Source organism: Saimiri boliviensis, chromosome 20, assembly GCF_048565385.1.
Source record: "Saimiri boliviensis isolate mSaiBol1 chromosome 20, mSaiBol1.pri, whole genome shotgun sequence".
NCBI classification, from domain to species: domain Eukaryota; kingdom Metazoa; phylum Chordata; class Mammalia; order Primates; family Cebidae; genus Saimiri; species Saimiri boliviensis.
This window is the reverse complement of record NC_133468.1, coordinates 4,324,447-4,346,746: the sequence shown is the minus strand read 5'-3', so window position 1 is coordinate 4,346,746 and position 22,300 is coordinate 4,324,447.

Below are 22,300 nucleotides of genomic sequence, written 5' to 3'. Positions count from 1 at the left end.
TGATGTACTTATTTGTGGTTTTCGTTGTATTTATCCTGCTTTGGGGTTCATTTAGTTTCTTGGATTGGCAAATATTTTGTGTTGTCATTTGATATTTAGTGTTGTCATTTGATCTTACCACATTTGGAAATTTTTTAAATGATTATTTCTTAGACACACTTTTCCTTTCCAAGTTCTGTCTTTGTTTTCTTGCTAGACTTGAATTACATTTATGTTAGACTTTTAACATTGTCTCACAGGTCATTGAGGTTCTGTTCATGTTTTAATAATTATTGTTTAGTCTCTTTTCTTCAGAGTGAAAATTTTAATGATCTGTCTAGCTTCTTGACTTTCTTCTGCCATCTTAAATTTGCTTTCAAGCCAACTAAGTAAAATTTTGATTTCTGATATTTTGTTTTCAGTTATAGAATTTTCACGTTTCCTTCACAGAACTTTTCTCTGCTGAAATTTCACATCTGTTCACTTATGAAGATCATGTTTTTCTTTACATTCTTAAACATATTTTTAATATAGTTTTTTAAATCCTTGTCTGCTGATCCCAACATTTTGATCATTTCGGGATCTGTTTCTATCAAGTGCTTTTAAAAAAAAAATTGTGCCATATTACTTGCTTATTTGCATGTCTGGTAATTTTTTATTATATGCTGGACATTGAGGATCATACAAGTAAAGGAATCTGGATTAAGTTTTCTTCCTTTAAAAAGTTTTGAGTTTTGTTCTGGCAGACAGTTAATTTACTGGTTCTCCCTGATCCTATCAAGCCTTGGTTTTATGCTTTGCTAGGGCAGGGTTGTGTTAGTTATCTATTGCTGTGTAACAAATGACTCCACAAGACAACACCTTAGAACAAAAGCATTTGTTGTCACATCATTTCCAAAGATCAGGTATCTGGGTGTGACTTAGCTCAATGGATCTGGCTCAGCGTCTGTAAGGAGATTGCCATCCAGCTGTCATTTGGGGGTGCAGTCATCTCAGGCTCAATTGTGGCTGCAGAATGTGCTTGCAGACCTCCTCACGTGCTTGTTGGCAGGCCTCGGCTCTTTGCTGACTGCTGGCCAGAAACCTCTGCTCCTCCCACCTGGACCTCTCCATAGTAGGGCGGTCTATACGAAGGTGTGAACAAAAGGAGCTTAGCATCAATAGGGGTCATCTCGAAAGACGGCTATCAGCTCCCACAGGAGACTGGGGTAGCGCTTACTCTGGGATGAGATTGCTTATCCTCAATGCTATTGACATTTTGGGCTGGAAAATTCTTTGTGGTCTGTGAACTGTCTTGTGCAATGCAAGATGGTTACCTGCATGCCTGGTCCCTACCCACTAGATGGCAGTGGCACCTCCCTTGATGACAGTCAAAAATGTCCAGACAGAATCACAAGGGGAAAAAGCAACCCGCCCCTAAATCGAGAATCACTTCTCTAGGACGAGGACCTTATTCATAAAATGTGGGTTATATAGTGGGTTGGTTGAATGTCTTAAAGATGGCTCTTCACTCGGGTTGGACTAGAACCCTTACGTCTCCTAGCAGGGTGTGACCTTTGGTATCTCAGTTCTGCCTCCAGCTGCACATCAGCTGCTCTCTGCTGGGTCTGTCCGTCTTTCCCTGCTCGTGAGCCGTTCAGCTCTCAGCCAGAAACCTGTGGTCTCTGTCTACACAGTTCCCTCCCCTTTGTCACCCAACTCTGTAAGTTTCAGGTGCTTCAGCAGCCCAAAACTGCACTCTCTCTGCTGGGCCTGCTGGGCTCGGCCTCCTTGCTGTGGGCAGGTAACTGTCCTAGGCCGGGAGTCTGGGTGTGCATGGGCTGCCCCAGGGTACTTCCTTCTCTCAGGGCCTGGCTCCTGTCCAATGCCTGACCACATTAGCTTTACTTATTTTGCCCATTTTTAAAGCCATTGAAGGCAGAAAAACAAGGGTGGTGCCAATCACACCATCGTGGTTGGAGGGAGACATCCCTCACAGTGCATGTGTGTCTGTGTGTGTGTTTTAAAAGAACCAACTTTTTTAAAAAAAGAAAGATTTGATTTAAAAGTTAGTCTCTGCCACTTTTGAAAATTCTGGCCCTCCCATGGGATTGCCCACCCCATGGCAGCATGCGTCTGGTCTGACGGCTCCATTTATCTTCATACTTAGGCGGCTATTCTTGTTTCTGCCAGTCCAAGTCTCTCTAACCATGTCTGTTACAAAAATGCAAGGATATGTTGAGTGAGCAATGTAATTTTTTGACACCCACATTTGACTTGGTGACCCCCTTCTCCTGAGGCCTTGGGAGCACCAGAAATCCTGGGAAGGATCACGTCCGGGTGTCATCTGTGTTGTCCATAAATACATTTTGGACTGTTTGACCGAAGCCAGCGCATCTCCCACAGATTCACCGGGCTGGGGTTAACCACACGGCCGTCACCAGGCAATTAAGAAACAGACTTGCTGAGGGGTTGGCTCTGATGTGGTTGTCTGAGCTCAATCAGGAGCTATTCATTTTCCTGAGGGTTCTGGCAGGAGACCTTTTAGTAGCAAGCGACGGTAAGAAAACTCAAAGTGGAGCAGGACAGTGCTTCACATGGGTCCGGGTCACCATCTGGTTCCATTCCCACGCCACCCTGTCTGGTGTTCTAAAGAAGTAGCAGCTCTACCCTAAATAGAGATCATGCAGTTGTCCCGGGGCAGACCCTGTACATGAAATCACACGGCAACCATGATTAGATCAGCAAAGGCAGAAGAGCCTTCAACTGTGCCTCAGTGAAACTTGCAGGTTCAAATGCCCAGAGGGGCCAGGTACAAATCTCGAATGAATCAGGGCAGATGTTGGACAAAGGGAGTGGTGGGGTCTGTGGCCACTGGAAAGCACATTCCCTGCGTAGGCAATCTGTTTCCAAAAGTTTGGACACCTGCGTTTACCTGTGGGCGGTCGTCAGCGGTGTCCCCCGGGATCAGTTACCTTGTCTGAGACTGAGGGCTGTGTGTGTGCTGGGGGCGGGGAGGACTAGTTTCAGCAGCTTGGGATGTTTCTGGTGGATTTGGGAGGAGGGCTTGCCCAAGGGCAAAGAGCCGAAAGTGAGCCCTGTGGTGTGGGCTTGACAGCCGATCTGAGTTGCCCCCCAACCAGGTGGCCCTGCCCCTCCCGGACCTTCTGGATCAGCGGCCTGGAGACTGCCGACTTCCAGAGCCTCCCCCTTCGTCCGTCTCTGTCTGCTGCTCAGTGAGGGCCGGGGTTGGGTGGGGAGTGAAGGGAAGCTCTGGGGCCGGCTCGAAACTCTCCCTGCACCAGCTCTTACCTGGGTCTCACTCTAGAAGACCTGATCCCACCCTCCCACCTGTGGGACACACTGAGGCTGCTGGTCTAGGTCCTGTAGCAAGAGAGGTCAGGGGAGACGCAAAGGCTCAGCTGAGGCCATGAAGCTCACACTGGACTCTGCCCCCTCGGCCGTAAGCAGCAGGCCCCTCTACCCTCGCAGACGCCTCCCCTCTACATCACGCAGAACTGCCCTCTCTTCCTGCAGTCTCATTTTAATTCTTCACACCCAGAGGCTTCTCCACTCTGGCACCATGTCCCCAGCTGGGCTGAGGGAGGCCCGTGGCCCAGGCTGGTTCATTACCACCACTACCTGTCTGGTTACCTTACAGTGTCTGCTGTTGGTTCCTTTAGATTTTTTTTAGCTATTACTGAAAAAAAGGGCACTCTTGGATTTTTAAATATGTATGTCTCAGCTCACTGCAACCTCTGCCTCCCAGGTTCAAGCAATTCTCCCTGCTTCAGTCTCCTGAGTAGCTAGTATTACAGGTGCCCGCCATCATACCCAGCTAATATTTGCATTTTTAGTAGAGACGGGGTCTCACCATGTTGGCCAGGCTGATCTTCAACTCCTGACCTCAGGTGATCTGCCCATATCGGCCTCCCAAAGTGCTGGGATTACAAGTGTGAGCCACCGTGTCTGGCCGACTTTTAAATATATTTTTAAGAATGCTGATTTCAGGTATCTTCATAGATTGAGAAAATCCCAGTTCAATGCCTATGTGTGACTTTTAAAGGCTCTCAGGAAACTAGAAGTAGACAGAAAGTTTCCTAACTTTGTAACTGCTACATCCCAAAAGCCTATTGTGCCAGGAATCTTGGTGAAGATGAATCTTTTCACTGTCAGCCCATATGAGCCCCACTACTAAGGGGGCTGACCGACGCTCTGAGGGCTAAAAGTGACAAAAGACCTGTCAGGATCAGAGGGAAAAGGATAAGGCTTCATTCCTTGCAGATGATAGCATCCCATAAACCCTCAGAATCAGCAGGCAGGGTAACAGAACTGGCAGGGAGCTTAGGCCAGGCTGCTGGATACACGGCCAGCTCACCGGCCCACCACCTTCTCTCTACACCAGCGACACAGCCAACTGAAAATGAAGTCAGGGCGCTTTCCGGACAGTGAAGGCAGGGAGTGCTGGGAGGCCGCGGGCCTGGAGGACGGGCTGGAGCTGCCCCGCCCCCCGCCCACGCTCTTGCTGTGTTAGGCTGTTCTACGATTGATTCCATTTGGGCACTGGAAAGCACAGGCTTCTTGCTGCACACATGGTCTTGGAAGAGAACCAGTACTCACCACACTACCGCCTTTCCAAGTGTTGAAGTACTAGCAGAATTCCCCCTGGACTACAAATGTATACGGTTCTCTTCAAACCATCCACAAACAGTGGGGCTAAACCTTCCACTGCTCTTATCAGTGAGATGCTGGCAGCCAGACAAGTTGTCTTTACTGAAAAACGGAGTAAAGACCCATATACAGCAAATGCACTGTAAAAATGATAATATTTCAAAAATACCGTAAAGTGGTAGGAACACGTTATTCATGCAAAGCGACCCATACATTGATACAAAGGTCACTGTTTGCAATACGCCAAAACACATCCTGGAGTCCACATAACAAAGAACACACGTGGCTTTTCTTTTTTTTTTTTTTTTTGAGACCAAGTCTTGCACTGTCACCTAGTCTGGAGTGCAGTGGCATGATCTCGGCTCGCTGCAACCTTCACTTCCTGGGTCCAAGCAATTCTCCTGCCTCAGCCTCCCAAGTAGCTGAGACTACAGGTATGCCCCACCACACCTGGCTAATTTTTGTATTTTTAGTAGCGATGGGGTTTCACCTTATTGGGCAGGACAGTCTCAATCTCCTGACCTTGTGATCCCCCTGCCTCAGCCTCCCAAAAGGCTGGGATTACAGGTGTGAGCCACCGCGCCCAGCCTGCACATGGCTTTTCTATAAAGAATGGGACATTCCAGTAAAGAAGAATCGTTACTAAATGAAGCCATACACTGTGTGCACAGATGAGATGTTTAACGTTACGGGTTCTCAACTATGCCAGATTCACCTATGCATTCAATGTGATCCTCATCAAAATTCCGGCCGGAATTGTCAAGGAAATGAATAAACTCATTTTGAATTTATGTGAAAGGAACAAGGTGTAAGAAAAATGCTATGATCTGAATGTTTGTGTCCCCCCAAAATTCATATGTTACTACCTAGTCCCCACTGCGACGGTATTAGGGAGTGGGGCCTTTGGGAGGTGATGAAGTCATGAGGGTGGCACCCTCCTGAGTGAGACAAGTGCCCTCTTATACAAGAGGCCCACAGAGCTGCCTTGCCCCCTCCACCATATGCGGACACAGCCAGGAGGCCTATGAAGTTGTGGCCTCACCAGACATTGAAACTGCCCATACCTTGGCCAGGTGCAGTGGCTCATGTCTGTAATCCTAGCACTTTGGGAGGCCAAGGTGGGCAGATCACCTAAGGTCAGGAGTTTGAGACCAGCCTGGCCAACATGGCAAAACCCCGTCTCTACTAAAATTACAAAAATTAGTCAGGCATGGTGGTGCATGCCTGTAATCCCAGCTACTGGGGAGGCTTAGGCAGAAGAATCACATGAACCCAGAGGCCGAGACTGTGCCACTGCACTCCAGCCTGGGTGACAGGGTGAGACTCCATCTCAAAAAAAAAAGTAAAATAAAGTAAAATAAAAAGAAACTGCCAGAACGTTGATCTTGGACTTGCCAGCCTCCAGAGGTATGAGCAACACATTTTTGCTGAAGGCTGGGTACAGTTGCTCACACCTGTAATCCCAGAACTTTGGAAAACCAAGGCAGGCAGATCGCTTGGACCCAGGAGTTGGAGACCAATCTGGGCAACATGACGAAACTCTGTCTCTACAACAAATTAAAAAATTAGCTGGGCATGATGGAACAGGTTTGTAGTCCCAGCTACCCACGAGGTTGAGGTGAGAGGATCGCTTGAGCCCGGGAGGCCGAGAGTGCCGCCACTGCGCTCCAGCCTGGGCCACAGAGTAAGACTGTCTTAAAACGAAAAACAAAAAGAAAAATGAAAAGCATACAGATTTCTGTTGTTTATTAGCTACCCTGTTTATGGTGCTTTTTAAATAGCAGCTCAAATGGACTAACACAGAAAGCTGTCCATTTTGAACAAGAGCAGAGAAGGGGCAGGGCAGCTCCTGAGCGGATGCCACGGTGTGCTGCAGAGGCCACGGTCCTGGGAACCGCACAGGCCAGGGCGTCAGGACCGTGGAACAGAGAGCTGAAAACACACCTGGGCTGGCAGGAACGCGAACTATGATAAAGGCAGCACAAGGGAGGGGCAAAGATGGTGAGGTAGTGGATGAGGCTGGGAAAAGCGGCTCACTTTGAAGCCGGACTTCTACTTCACCCCAGTATCCCAGGTGGCCTCCGCTGGATTAAAGGCCTACGGATGGAAGGGAAAGCTTCAGAGCTGATCAATGAATACTCAGGATAACATCTTTGTGACCTAGAGCAAGAGGGAGTGTTCTTAAGCAAAACTCCCCACATGCAAACCGGGGCTGAAAAATGAATAGATTTGGCTAAATCAAAATCGAGGCTACCTGTTTAGTAAAGAACACCACAGCCCTTGCCAACAGAAGGCAGACTGAGAGGAGATACTGGCGATGCCTACAAATGCTAAGGGATTACTGGTAGAATACAGAACGATCTCCTGCCGATCAGACCAAAGAGACAAGTAACCCAGTAGAGAAACGGGAAAGGAGAGGACAAGGTGATTTCAGAAATGGCTAGCAAATGTTTGAAGAGACTCAAACACATCCGTGGGCAAAGAAATGCAAATTAAAGCAACAGTGAGATGCCACCGTCCATCCAACAGGGTGGTGATGTTGAGAGGGTGGGTGGTTCCAAATAGTGACGTGGATGTGTGCTGGAACATCAGTCACAAATAACGGGGTCCTTCCCCTGGGCAATCCGGCGTTTAGTAAGACTGAGTGTCCATGTGCCCTCTGACCCAGCAATGCTAGAGAAGTGATCACAGGCTGCCCGAGGGAGCATGCTTAACTATGCTTGTTATGTGTGGCATTGCTTCTGGAGTAGAGACGGAGCCGGACTCTGGATTCATTGCCAGGTTCGACGTGGACGCAAGCTGTGGTGTACTGCAAAATTCACAGCGGGAGGAAACACGGAATCTGCTCTTCTACGGTTCTATGGACAGAGCTCAAAAGCAACGCTACAACAGAAAAGCCAGGTGGAAGGGAGTGAGCGCATGACAGCGTCTGTGCTAGTCAACAACGTATACACAGTGCTGCCTCAGGTGCTTCCTAGGGACGCATGCGTCTTTACGGAGACCAGACTTGAAACACCTCTGCAGGTCATGGGAGGGATGATATGGAAAGACGGGAAAAAAAGAAGTCAGAGGTGTCTGTTAACGTGCATCTGTGTTAGTAAAAGTGTGATCCAACGAGTATGGTTTTAGCACAAGTCTCTGCAGCAGAGGGCCAAAGAAATACATGAATCGTCAGGCAAGTTCCAAGTTTGCAACTGAATATGAATTCAGGTAGTTTCTTCCTATATGGGGAAGCCATTAAATCAATGTAGATGGGAAAACTGGATTTTAATCTAAAGAAAAAGAAATTGCAATCCGTATCATATCCCAGACATCATGACGAATTCATGATGATTTAAAAGGTCATTTTAAAAATTTAAAGGGAAAGTCGTTGCATAGCATCTCAACTCTGGAAGAAAGAGACCCATAAGCCCCAGTTGTGATGCTGAGACATAGCTGTTGAAAACTCTCGGCAGTGTGAGAAGCTACGCGTGGAGGAGGGAGCCTCGTGAAGGGGTTCTTTGTATTGCTCGTGGCCACCACCTACTATTTCATTTCACAGACGAGGCTCTTGGCTCTGGTGAGGGAGGTAAAGACCTGGTCTGAAATCCTGGAGCAGCATGTGAACGGGTCTTAGCCTCAGAGCCTGTGCCTTGACCCAGGCACGTGGCAGGGGCCTGAGTAAGAGCAGCATAAAGGAAAGGGGCCTAAGAGAAAAGCAGCGTCGGATGGGAAACACCCAGCTCCGTGAAGATGATGGGGAGAACTAACGGAACGATGAGGGCTTGTTAGAACTCTAGTTCACCAGAACAGAGTGTTCAAAGCAAGGGAAAAAGGAGTTTGCTTAAAAGGAAACAAACCAGGCCAGGCGCAGTTTGGCTCACTCCTGTCACGCCAGCACATTGGGAGGCCAAAGTGGGCAGATGACTTGAGGTCAGGTGTTCATGACCAGCCTGGGCAACGTGGTGAAACTCCGTCCCTACTAAAAATACAAAAATTAGCTGGGTGTCGTGGAATGTGCCTATAATCTCAGCTACTTGGGAGGCTGAGGCAGGAGAATCGCTTGAGCCGGGGGGTGGAGGTTGCAGTGGGCCAAGACTGTGCCACCGCACTCCAGCCTGGGTAACAGAACCGAGACTTCATCTCAAAAATAAATCAATAAAAATAAAAAAGGAAACACACCAAAAACCAGTGTCCAAAGAAATGTTTCGCTTTTGAAGTCTGTAAGGAAATGGGAACCAGTAAGGCATTATCACCTTGCACAATTACTAAGTCACCCAATAAAATGCATGTTGGAAAATGCCACATTGGCAGGAGCGTGAGGGACAGGCACATTCACGTAGAGCTGGTGGGAGCCAAATGTGTTCACCCGGGTCGGTGAGCAAACATCCCCGCGATGAATCGAAGCACAATGGCTTTCCTCCCACTGTCCCCTTACAATGCATTTGGTTGGAGAAGGAGTCGCCCTCCCCATTTAAAAACTGGCCTGGTCTCGGCACCTTTCAGCTCATGATAAGGCAAGAGGCTTTCACAGATGCCGCTCAGAGATAAGGATGTCCGGCTCACAAGAGTGGCCTGGACTCCAAATACGCCTGCACGTCTGCTCACGGTGGGGCTGCCCTTCTGCTTCTCCATCCGGAGCCCCACCCTGGCTCCAGGCGGCACCAGGTGGGCCAGCTTCCTGCCTTGGCCTGGTAGGTGTGCGAAGCTGCCTCTGTCAAGGGGCTGCTCCATGGTTTCCTGAGGGTTCCCTGCTGGACTTTTTCACCTGCGACTCCTGTGTGCGGCTGATGTGTCTCCTCTTCTGCAGGTCCCTCTGGTGTCCTCAGCTTCAGTTTTCTTCTGCAAGTTCGTTGCATGCAGCCCCCTCGTGGAGTCCTCATGTCTGCTTAGGCTGAGAGTCCCAGGAGCGTCCTGCATCCACGGGACTCCAGGAGGCACGCCGCGCCCAGTGCCGCAGTCGGCTCCGAGCCTGCTCCCACAGCGATGACTCGGCTGACACTGGCTCCCACATGGGAAGTGGACCCCAGCCCTCGGCGTGCGGGGCCTCCGAGTTACACCAGGGAGGCACTCTCAGGAGGCCAGGGGTGAGGGAGGCGGCACCCCATGCTTCCTCCTTGGAAGGGGAGCGTGCACAGAATAGCAAAGACTCTCTCCAAATAAACGCAACCTAAGCTCTTCTTCAGAATCCTCTCCATCTTGATATTCTGCCGGATGCTGAAGGGCTCAGTAGGAACTGGCATGCAGGCTGAACTCTGACGTGCTCACCTACTTCTTCTTTTTTTTTTTTTGAGACGGAGTTTCGCTCTTGTTACCCAGGCTGGAGTGCAATTCCGCGATCTCGGCTCACCGCAACCTCTGCCTCCTGGGTTCAGGCAATTCTCCTGCCTCAGCCTCCTGAGTAGCTGGGATTACAGGCACGCGCCACCATGCCCAGCTAATTTTTTGCATTTTTAGTAGAGACGGGGTTTCACCATGTTGACCAGGATGGTCTCGAGCTCTTGACATCGTGATCCACCCGCCTCGGCCTCCCAAAGTGCTGGGATTACAGGCTTGAGCCACCGCGCCTGGCCCGTCACCTACTTCTGAATTTCATATTGCTTGCATCCTGGAGTGACCACTCATTCGTTCATTCAGCTTACATGTTTGAGAATTGGTGTGTGTTGGGCGTACCACACCAAGGTTCTGAGGACGCAAGGGTGCCTGAAAATGGTCTCTTTCTTGAGAATTCAAGGACGTAGATGGGACAGACGGGGCAAAGAAAACATCTGCCTTATGACCACAGGGCCAGCTTCCTGGAGTAGGTACCATTGACTGCATGTGTGCCATGCTCAAGCCTAGGTGAGGCAGCAGCGTCCACTATGCACCTGCATTGTAAATGACAGAAATTCACTTAAACTAGCTTCAACTCTAAAGGGAATTGATTTGCTCCTGTTCCTGACAAGTTCATCTGGCTGGCTTCAGGTGAGGCTTGATCCAGCCACTCAAATGCTATCACCAAGAACCAGCACAAGTCTTCCTCTGGGATTCTCTTGGTTCTGCTATTGGATTCATCCTTAGCCTGCTGCCCACCATGGAGACAAGTGACTACAGCCATTGCCAGCCACCCACCTGCCTCCTGGAGAAGAGTGTTATGCGTTCCTGAGGCACCCACAGGAGACAGGAACTTTCCGTCCCAGGAACCCCGAGGCTCCCTCTGATAGACCCAGTAAGGTTGCTGGAGAAATCCCTGGGACCAGCGACATGCAATATGGACTGTCTTAAGTCCTAGGCTATGTCAGGAATTCAGGACAAGGATTGAATGTCCTAAGTTTGACCACAAGTCTTCCTTGTTCCAGGAAAGAATGCACCAGACCCGGCATGATTGTTTGGGAAAATATTCACATCCACTTAGCAGGCTGGTGGGCAGCAACAGCATGCAAAAAAGGTGGGCAGAACCAGAACCAAGATACAGGACAAGGATGGGGGCATGAGAGGGACACAGGACGTCTCCCAATCAACGCCGCTCGTGAGTTTCAGAAATGGGACACACGGCCTTTCAAGCATCAATAGTGTGTGAACCGTAGGACTGTAGGGTGAAGGTCAGCCCGGAGCTCAGCATCAAAACCAACCATGAAATGGTTCAGTTGGGGGAACTAGGGGAAGGGAAGAGTGATGTGAAGGGCAGTGGTGGGAAGCCTGCGTGCGGCTGAGGCATGCTTTTATGCTGTCATGATGGCCCCTTGCTTTCTCCAGCAGGGATCTGAGGAGCAGGCTGAGGCTGTCAGGAGTCAGTGGATATGGATCCATGTCTGAAGCCCAAGCTCTCGCTACTCTACTGCCTCCCTGATGGGTGCATGAAGGCCCTAGCCATCAGCGACACAGACGTCAGGAAGACCAGGGCATGAAGCTTCTGCGCTTGGAGAACAGGAGGGGCTTGTGGGGCTGTGGTTGATGAGGTGTCCAGGAAGCCTGACCAGGCTGAGTAACAGGCCTTGTATGTCAGGCTCAGGAAGTGGCCCTTGACAGTGCCAGACATGGGGAGCCCACGCCAGGTTTTCAGCAAGGACATGAAGAGATCAGTTCCAGGTTTTGGAGCGAGGACCAGGGCACTGGGTGGAGGGATGGGAGTTGGAGTGGGTACTGAGGGTGCCAGCCACGAGGATGACGGTGGCACCTGGGATGCATGCATACCCAGGCTGGAGTGAGCAGCCTTGGGCACCAGACACTGGGCTGGGCACTGAACCTCCCTTACCACATCGACCTGCACCACTGAGCTATGGAGCTAGGGGTTGTCCCACCATCCAACGAATAGGGAAATGCAGGCTCCAGGTTCTGAGAGCAGGTGGCGTAAAGCACATTCACTGGGAGTGCCCCTGTGTGCCTGGCTCTGTGTGAGGCACTCCGGCCATACAGCCTCACCCAGCCTCAGAGGACACTGTGGCCTGTCTGCTGCTGCCCCTGGTGCTTCCTGGCATCGTTGACTGGAAAGGAGGCTTCGGAGCCTCTGCACAGTTCCACCGGCCCCGTCCTCTGATGCCTGTTTCCTCCCTCATGGCTGGGCCTGGAGGGTTTTTGTTTCCAACTGGAGTCTGGCAGTAGCCTCGCCGTGATGGCATGGCGATGGGCCCGGCCGCCCCCTGCGGCGCCACAGCTCCAGGCTCCGGGTCCTTTCTGCCCACAGCCAGCATCTCCGGTGAGGCCGAGTGGGTGGGAGGCTGAGCCTGTACCCCCCGGGTTTCGGCGCAAGCTCTGGGGTTCCATTCTACACTCCTGCAGTTCACGCACTATGGATGGGTGTCCCGTTTCTGAAACCCACAGAGCAGCCTTGATTGGGAGGCGTCCTGTGTCCCTCTCATACCCCCGTCCTTGTCCTGCGTCCTGGTTCTGGGTCTGCCCCTGCCTCTGTACACTGCTCATCAGCCTGCTAAGTGGATATAAATGTTTTCCCAAACATCATGCGAGGTCTAGTGTATACTTTCCTGGAACAAGGAAGACTTGTGGTCAAATTTAGAACATTCAATCCTTGTCTTGAATTCCTGACAAAAATCCTCCCAGGGTGACAGCTAAACCCTTAGGCTGGCAGGGTTCCATGCCCCGCCTTTTCTAGCTGCATCCACAGCCCCTACACAGCTACACACCCCAGGCATCCAACACAGGCCCTGTCCCCACCAGGTCACATGCCTTCACACCTGCCTGCCTTGGCACCGGTGCCTCACCAGAGAGGTGCCCTGCAGGGACTGGCAGTGTGTCTGTGCCCCTCTGACTCTGCAGGCAGTGTCGGGGCGCAGCAGCCTCCTCTGCGCACCTCTCCCTTGCTCTGTGAGGGGTTCTCTCTCAGTTATGTAAATAGAAGGAGACATCGTCGTGGTCCTGCGACAGGAGTGAGAAGATGGCTGTAAAACCTACCTCGCCGCTTGTGGATCAAGTTGGTGCCTGGATAGGAGTGGGTGGCTCTGGGTTAAATGCGTATAAAGATGGGGATTTTTTCCTTCCAACAAGCCTGCTCTAGAAGATCTCTCTGTGGCTTCCCAGGAGGCAGCCCCGCCAGTGTCTCTGGATCTGGCCTGGTGGGTGTCGCCGCTGTGAGCAGTATCTCCCCTGCACCCACCTGAGGGTCGCTGCGGCTCCCTTAGAGGGATGGGTGTGTGCTCCAGACTGCTTTGCAGATGGAGAGTGGGGCACAGGCCGCCGCCACCCACACCTCTGTCCACAGTTTTGTTTTGTTTTGTTTTTGAGACGGAGTCTCGCTCTGTGGCCCAGGCTGGAATGTAGTGGTGTGATCTCAGCTCACTGCAACCTTCACCTCCCAGGTTTAAGCAATTCTCCTTCCTCAGCCTCCCAAGTAGCTGGGATTACAAGCATCCGCCAGCATGCCCGGTTATTTTTTTTTGTATTTTTAGTGGAAATGGGGTTTCACCATGTTGGCCAGGCTCGTTTTGAACTCCTGACATCAGGTGACCCATCCACCTTGGCCTCCCAAAGGGCTGGGATTACAGGTGTGAGCCACTGCACCTGGCCTGCCCCCACTTCTGGCGAAACGTGGTGGTGAAGGCGTGGCTGTTCTGGCTGGCATCCATTCTCATGCAGTACATGGGCAGAGTGGGCATCGGGCTGGGCTCTTCCAGCTGGGTTCCTTCCCCTTTTCCCCTCCCCTCTACTCCTCTCCCTTCCCCCCTCCCCCACTGAACGCCTCCCCCTTCTCCTTTGGCTAGACTCCACCCCCTTCCCCCTCCCCCACTGAACGCCTCCCCCTTCTCCTTTGGCTAGACTCCACCCCTTCCCCCTCCCCCACTGAACGCCTCCCCCTTCTCCTTTGGCTAGACTCCACCCCCTTTCCCCCTCCCCCACTGGGCTCCTCCCCCTTCCCGACTGAGCTCCTCCCCTTTTTCTCCTCCCGAGCTGGACTCCTCCCCCCTCCCACCTTCCGGGGCTGGGCTCCTCTTCCTCTGGACCCTCACAGCTCGATGAGTGGACAGTGCCCTCTTGGCCAGGCCAGAACATTATTTAAGAGTAGAGAAACCCGAGTGTAGACACATGCCAAATGGAAGAGTTGTTCCAAACTGAAGCTGTCCCTCCTCAGTGAAGCCCTCCCTGAGCGCCTCCCGTCCTTCTCAGCAGCCAGAGGCTTCTCAGCACGTCTCCCTTCCCATCTTGGTGGGAACCTCACGGCTTGTTTAAGGACAAGGAGGGGGAGCATGGGGAAGTGGAGGGCAGAGGGAGCAGGGAGGTCAGAAAGGCCGGTGTTGGTTTGTGTAGGGCGGTTGATATGGTTTGGATGTTTGTCCTCTCCAAATGTCGTATTAAAATGTGACCCACAGTGTTGGAGGTGGGACCTGGTGGGAGGTGCTTGGGTCACGTGAGCCGATCCCTCCTGGGTGGCCTGGTGCCCTCCCTGTGGTAATGCATTCCCATGAGATCGGATGGTTAAAAAGAGCCTGGCAGCTCTCCTGTCTTGCTCCATCCCTGACTGAGGGACAGCTCTGCTGCCCTTCCCCTCCCATCAGGAGTGGAAGCTTCCAGAGGCCCTGACCTGAAGCAGATGCTGCCGCCATGCCTCTGTACTGCCTGCAGAGCTGTGAGCCAAAAAACCTCTTCTTAAAATAAATTGCCCAGTCTTGGGTGTTCTTTTACGGCAACACAAAACTAATCAGCACAATCTTGCAGAGAAACTTCCTTACTGCCCAGGCAGTCAGCCCTGCTCCTGACGAAGCCATAGAGAGCAGCACCTAGATGACAGGAGGACAGGGCCCTGCATCCTGTGCCCTCTGCCCTATGCCCTCTGTGCCCTCTGCCCTACACCCTCTGTGCCCTCTGCCCTACATCCTGTGCCCTCTGCCCTATGCCCTCTGTGCCCTCTGCCCTACATCCTGTGCCCTCTGCCCTATGCCCTCTGTGCCCTCTGCCCTACATCCTGTGCCCTCTGCCCTATGCCCTCTGTGCCCTCTGCCCTACACCCTCTGTGCCCTCTACCCTACGTCCTCTGTGCCCTCTACCCTACGTCCTCTGTGCCCTCTGCCCTATGCCCTCTGTGCCCTCTACCCTACGTCCTCTGTGCCCTCTATCCTACATCCTCTGTGCCCTCTGCCCTCTGCCCTCTGTGCCCTCTACCCTACGTCCTCTGTGCCCTCTGCCCTACACCCTCTGTGCCCTCTACCTTACACCCTCTGTGCCCTCTGCCCTACGTCCTCTGTGCCCTCTGCCCTACGACCTCTGTGCCCTCTGCCCTACGACCTCTGTGCCCTCTGCCCTGACATCCTCTGTGCCCTGATATTGGGGCTGCCTGGCTGGACCATGATCCTCCACCTGTGCCTGGCTGCTAAACAGCATAAGGGCACTGCTGAGGGGGCAGAGAGTCCCCCGCCGGGCCTGCTGCCGCCCCGGGCCGGCTGTGTCCCCCACTCCGCAGGCCTGCTATGCCTCCTTTTGTCCCTGCCGGCCCCACCCGTCAGCTGCACTGCCTTCTGTGCCCTGTGTCCTGGCTCCCTGCCTTGGCCCCTCTCTTGCAGTGAGGAAGGGCACATGCCATGGCCCCTGAGGCTGATTGTCGGACTGGGTGCCGACCTTGTACCCTGACACCTGCCGCCCTGCCCTGTGCCCAGCTCCCAGAACACACCCTGGTCTCCTTCTTACGGATTGAGACTCAGACTATGCAGTGTCCTCCCACGCCACCTAGATGCCCTACTCACGCAGGCACCACTGCCAGGGTGCCCTCCTGTGTGAAGGAGCCTGCCTGCTTGGGGTGTGGAGCCGCCCCGGGCTCCAGCTCGTGAGCTGGTCGGTGAAGGGTTTGGTGCTTTCCTGAGACAGAAGCCTGCTGGCTTGATGAGCGGGCTTCATTCTGTGTTCCCTGGGGAGCCCTGCACAGTCTGTCTGAACTGGAGAGCGAGCTCAGGTCTGTGGGGACCCATCCTGGCTGCCTGGCAGAGCCGTGGGTCTTTGAGTTCGGATTCCTGGCTGCAAGTGTCAGAAGCTGTCTCAAACCAGCTGAAGGGCTCTTAGAGCCGAACTGCTTGCTGCATCCAGGGGGCCCTGGCAGTAGGCTCGGCATGCCCAGACCCTCCCATGCCCACTTCTGGAGCCTAGCCCAGGCCAGCTTCTTCCGCTCTAGGCTCAGGACAGTGGCAGACCCTTGTCTCAGCCGCTCCTCCAAGAGAAAATGTGCCTCAAGCCTTAGGGCCAGTCCGGAAGCCCTTGGGAAGAATGCTGATTGGTCCAGCTTGGGCTGAATGCCCAATCCTGCCACAGAAGGCGAGGCACTGCATTTGACTGACAGCTCTCCTCCCCTACCACTGCCAGACAGGGCAGTGTCCCAGAGAGGCAAGGGGAGGTGTGGCTGGGGCAGAGCTGGGACTGCGCTGTCCCTCATCAAGGGGAACATGACGTCCCGGCATGTGGCTGAGATCCTCCTCACAACTGTTCAGGTGTGGGATGGGAAGACATCTGACAATGGGCTAACATCCAGAATCTACAAAGAACTAAAACAGATTTACAAGAAAAAAACAAACACACACATTCAAAAGTGGGCAAAGGATATGAACAGACACTTTTCAAAAGAAGACATACATGAGGCCAACAAACATACGAAGAAATGCTCATCATCACTGGTCATTAGAGAAATGCAAATGAAAACCACATTGAGATACCATCTCACGCCAGTTACAATGGCGAACATTAAAAAATCTGGAGACAACAGATGCTGGAGAGGATGTGGAGAAATAGGAACACTCTTACACTGTTGGTGGGAGTGTAAATTAGTTCAACCATTGTGGAAGACAGTGTGGCGATTCCTCAAGGATCTAGAAATAGAAATTCCATTTGACCCAGCAATCCCATTACTGGGTATATATCCAAAGGATTAGAAATCATTCTGTTATAAAGAAACATGCACACGTATGTTCACTGAGGCACTGTTTACAGTAGCAAAGACCTGGAGCCAACCAAATGTCCGTCAATGATAGACTGGACAGGGAAAATGTGGCACGTAGACACCATGGAATACTACGCAGCCATAAAAAATAATGAGTTCGTGTCCTTTGTAGGGACATGGATGAATCTGGAAACCATCATTCTCAGCAAACTGGCACAGGAACAGAAAATCAAACACCGCATGTTCTCACTCATAGGCGGGTGTTGAACAGTGAGAACCCATGGACACAGGGAGGGGAACATCACATACTGGGGTCTGTTGGGGGGGCTAAGGGAGGGACACCGGTAGGTGGGGAGGTTGGGGAGGGATAACACAGGGAGAAATGCCAGATACAGGTGATGGGGGGATGGAAGCAGCAAAGCACCTTGCCGTGTGTGTCCCTATGCAACAACCCTGCGTGATCTGCCCAGGTACCCCAGAACCTAAAGTACAATAAAAAAAGAAAAGAAAAAAAAAAAAAAAAGAAAGAAAACCACTGGTCTCACAATTTGGGACACTCCAGAAGCCCAGACTCCTGGCGCCAGCATTGACATCTGCCAGCAATGACAGTACCCCCACAAAGGCCCTGTCTCAGGCGCTTTAAATGAACAACATTGAATAGGCCTGAATTTCCCACAGGTATGACTATTCTTATTTTTCATAGGAAAAACTGAGGCTCAGAGACTTAAAGTGACTGTAAGAGGCCCAAAACTCACCAGCCTAGCTACAGCTAGGTCAGAGTCTGCCCAGCTCCGAAACCTGGCTCTTCCCCCCAAAAACGCTACCTCCCGCAGACAAGGCCAAACAGAAAGAGAAGATTCTTCAAAATACAATGTGATGGAAACAAAACAATAAATGATAAATATGAGACAAGGAAAATGTGCAAGATGAAATGAGCCAACAGCTTCTGCAATCAACAGGTGAAATAAAACAGGAAAGGAGCTATAAAGATCTTTGAAAAGTTAAAAGTCGGGGAGCAAAGAGGATTAGCAACGGAGCAAACAAGACCAGGGAAACAGTGAAATAGGGAACCGAGCACATGTGAGGCCAGAGCCTCAGGAAGGGCTGGAGCTGTGCAGTCTCCATGAGTCTGGAGCTGGGCTCTGGCCTCCCGCACCCCTACCCCAGGGCCCAGGGCTGGCAGCGCCATGCTGGCAAGGGGTGGCCCAAGGAAGGTCTCACGGCTAGCCAGGCTCCCTGGCTGTGGAATTGGGCACCCTGACCACACAAGCTGATGCCCCGCAGCACCTCTGATCAGACAGGGGACGGATGGGCTGGGATCCCGCTCAGGTCTGGGTTCGGTGGCCACTTCTGTAGCGGACCTAGGTGAATGAGGATGATGCTTTCAGCTACTTCGCATCTCCATGAAGCATCCTGCACGTGTATCTACTTACAGACTCCTGTCAAATCATAACCACTCACATGGCAGACAGGCTCCCTGCAGTTTGCCCTGATGTAAGAGGATTATCTGCCCACTAGGAGGGCAGCAGACCTGGGGGCCCATGGTGGGTGAGGTCTTTTATCGGGATCCCATTCTCAGTCTCTAGCCCAGGATGTCTGCCCAACCCCTGCCAGCCTGGGTGGAGGCTGCAGTATCAGTAGCTCCTGAGCCAGGCTGGGACTATCTGGTGTCTGGGAGCAGTATCTTCTCAGGAGCTTGCAGACAAGGGAATGTGCGTGTTGTTGCTGGGATACCGTAGAGCTCTGGGAAGCTTGGGCCAGCTGCTCACTGGTGATGGGATTGTTTTTTACCAAAGGGCTGTGCCGTCTGTGTGGCCCTGCGGTTCCTGTGTCTGGGCAGGCCGGCGGGCTGCGGAGCTGGGGCTGGTTGCCAGGGGGCCAGAGAGCTCAGCTGGGAGCTGAGCATTGACAGGGAGGCTTCTGCGGGGCTGCAGTCCTTTGGGGGGGCAACTCCTCTCGGCCACGACCCCCTCACTCAGCACTCTCCGTGCAAGTCACTGGGAATGGTGCGTTCAGTCGCTATCCTCATGCAGCCCAGCCTCTATGAGGATAGCAGCTGAGTGCGCTGATGAGGCACACACACGCCAGTGTGGGTGCTGGCGACCTTGGACGATTGCCCTCTGAGCCTTAGTTTTCTCATCTGTAATACGGGGATGGTTAAAATAGTTCCCACTTATGAGGGATGTTGAGAGAACTGAGCGATGGAAGCATTTAGAATGCTGCCTCACACATGGTCAGTGCTGGACAAGTGTAATGGGCCAAAATGTGCTCCCCTAAAATTCCCCTGTTAAGGTCCTACCACCAGTACTTCTGAGTGCGCATCTATTAGGAGACAGGACTTTACGAAGTCATTAAATTCAGATGAACTCACTAATGCGATATGATTGATGTCTTTATAAGAAGAGGAGCTCAGGACACAGACACACAGAGGGATGACCATGTGTGGACACCCAGGGAAGGCGGCCGCCTGCAAGCCGAGGAGAGAGGCTACGAGAAACCCACCCTGCCAACACCTTGAACTCAGACTCAGAGCCTCCAGGACTGCCCGACAATGGATTTTTGCTGTTCTAGTCCCACAGTCCGTGCAGCCCTGTGATGGGAGCCCAGCAGGCTAACACAAGCAACAAGGACATACAACAATCCTGGGTGCTCAGCCCCAGGCTGCACACAGCAGGCACTGGGGAGTCCGTCCAGGGATGAATCCTCAAGAGGGGATGGCCGGACAGGCTGGCTGCAGAGAGAGCGAGCGTCCTCCGGAGCAGAGGGCCCACTGTGTTGAGAGAGTGGCATGGAGCAGCTCCCTGGGGAAGAGTGGGACCCGGCCGTCGGTGTGTGTGGATGGGTCACCCGGAGCAGCTCCCTGGGGAAGAGGGGGACTCTGCCGTCGGTGTGTGTGGATGGGTCACTTGGAGCAGCTCCCTGGGGAAGAGGGGGACTCTGCCGTCGGTGTGTGTGGATGGGTCACCCGGAGCAGGAGTGGAGCCTGCGTGTAGGTGGCACGTGGGGCCTCCTCTCGGTGGGGGCCCAGGCTGCTCAGCTGCGCGGCTGTCCGTGCCAATTCCATCGCTCCCGGTGTTTTACTGCTACACACGACACCGCAGGCACACTCTTGTACAAGCCCCCTTGGGTGCACGGGCAAGGTAGAAAAATGGGCATGCGGATTGTGAATTTTAATAGATTTTTCTTTTAGACTCATCTTTTTAACGACATCTTAAAACTCAGAGTAGCAGGCCCGTGGGGCCTCGGGGCTCAGCAGCTGTGATGGAGAAGGACCCCCAAAGTCCCTCAAGGCGGGTTACTGCAGGAAGGCGCTATGAGGGGCTCCAAGCTCCTTCTCCGTTTCTTCCTATAGTATCAGTGGGGAGGGAGTGGGGGTAGCGCCGAGGGTGAGGGAGACAGGAGACCATGTCTTCCAGCATATGGATAGAAGGGGCGAGAAAGGGGCTGGGTGCTAAGCACTGGGACAAAGAGAAACTGCCAAGCTAGGGCTTGTTCCCCCATCTCTAAAATCTGCAACCAGTGCCTGTGCCCACCCCCCACCCATCCAAACCCCCAGCTTTTGTTCCATCCAGCTGCTGCCAAGCTGCCGGTCACCACCATGGATGAGTGAACCCAGGCTGCTTTTTCTCAGTGACCTTCCTGCGTCAGACCTGGAGCTCCAGCACGGTGACATGGGGGATCTCCAGCTTGACCGTCACAGGAAGCCAGCCCCGTCTCCTTCTGCTCACTGTGGAGGCTGCACCGAGCGGGCACACATAAGGTGCTCCTTGCCCCTGGGGAAGGCCATATGACTCCAGACGACTCCAGAGAAATGTAACTGGCCGATCGTCCCTGGCCTCCGCTTCCTCAGCAGCGTTGGAGAGGATCGTTTTCCTGAAGCCAGGCCCCGCTGTCTCATCTGAGGAGGGACGAATGCTGGGCTTTGTGTGCACATCCCCGGAGAGGGGTCAGAGCCCCACAGCTTTGCCAGGGTTTATGGCCTTGCCTTTTGAATGGACAGGATTGGTCTAGAATCAGAGGGGTCCTGGGGTACCACAGGCTTGGGCCTGGGAGAATGAGATGGGGCCTGCAGGTCGGGGGTGAAAACCCCTCCCCCAGCCCAGCAGAGGCAAAGGAGGGGTTGGAGAGGAAGAGCAATAATGGAGCGCCTTATGTATGGATGTTGTGCCAGGCACTGGCGGCTCAGGTCGGGGTGAGACCCCTCATGCCCCATCTGGGGTGCATCGAGGAGACTCCCCAAGGTCTGCACAGAATGTGATGGGCACTCAGATGGGTGTGAGCCTAGTCCCTTGTGTATAGAGACAAAGCGAGGGTGGTTGGTCCTGCGGGCGGTGCACCGCCCCTTTGGCTTGCTGGATTGAGGGCTCCTTTCCAGCCTCAGCCTCAGAGCCGCCTGGCGCTGTGAGCCCAGGATGCCAGCAGTGCAGGGCTGGATTCCGTGTTCTCCGGGTTCCCAAGGGCTCCTCCTCCCCAGATGCCACCAGCGGATGGCTGAAAGTGGAAGGTGTGTGCAGGAGCCTTCCAGGATCACCCTGTCCTGTGTCCTCCCTGTACATCCTCCCGCTGGCTGCGGGGTGGCACTGTGTCTCTGGCCAGGCTAGGTGGAGGGCTGGGCCTAGCATACCAGGGGCATAGGAAGAAGCCCCTGATTCCAGCCAGGGGAGGTATGAGGCTGTGCCCCGGGAGGGGTGCCCAGGGCACCACAGAGGCCCCCCGGGACCCGTGGCTCCAGGCAGAACCTGGCACATCTGCTCCTCAGCTCCCCCATCCATTCTGCAGACGAATATGTGGCCGGAGTGAGAAGTCAGGAGACAAGGCTCAAGAGTTGGGCCTGATGAACCCCAGGCCTGTCTTCCCCACGGTGAGCTAAGGTTGGATTCCGGAGCATGGAAGAGGGACAGATCACCGCCCGCAGAGCAGCCCGGGTGGCCTGGAGAGGGCCGCTGCAGGCAGGCCTGGGAGCGGCGGTGGAGAAGAGACAGGCCCAGGTGCTAGCTGGAGGAGGTGGTGAGGCGCAGCCCAGGCAAGCCCACCCCAGCCTCGAGAAGGAAGCTGGCCGTGCTGTTCTTGGTGGGTCTTCCATCCTCTGCACACACCCGGGACCGCCTCAGCCTCTTTCTCTGCTGCGGGCTGGGGCTGCCTCTCCCAAGTCTGGGCTCGGCTGGGTGCAGGGACCCTGCCTGGGGACGTGGACAGAGGAGGGCAGGTCCCAAAAATACCCAGGCCTTTTGCCCAGTGGGACCCATCACCCTTTTCACTAATGATGTGGACAGCCGGGGAGGAGGCCATCGCCACGAGAGCCTGAGTCGGCAGAGGAGACCGTTCCCAGGTCTCATGAGAGGA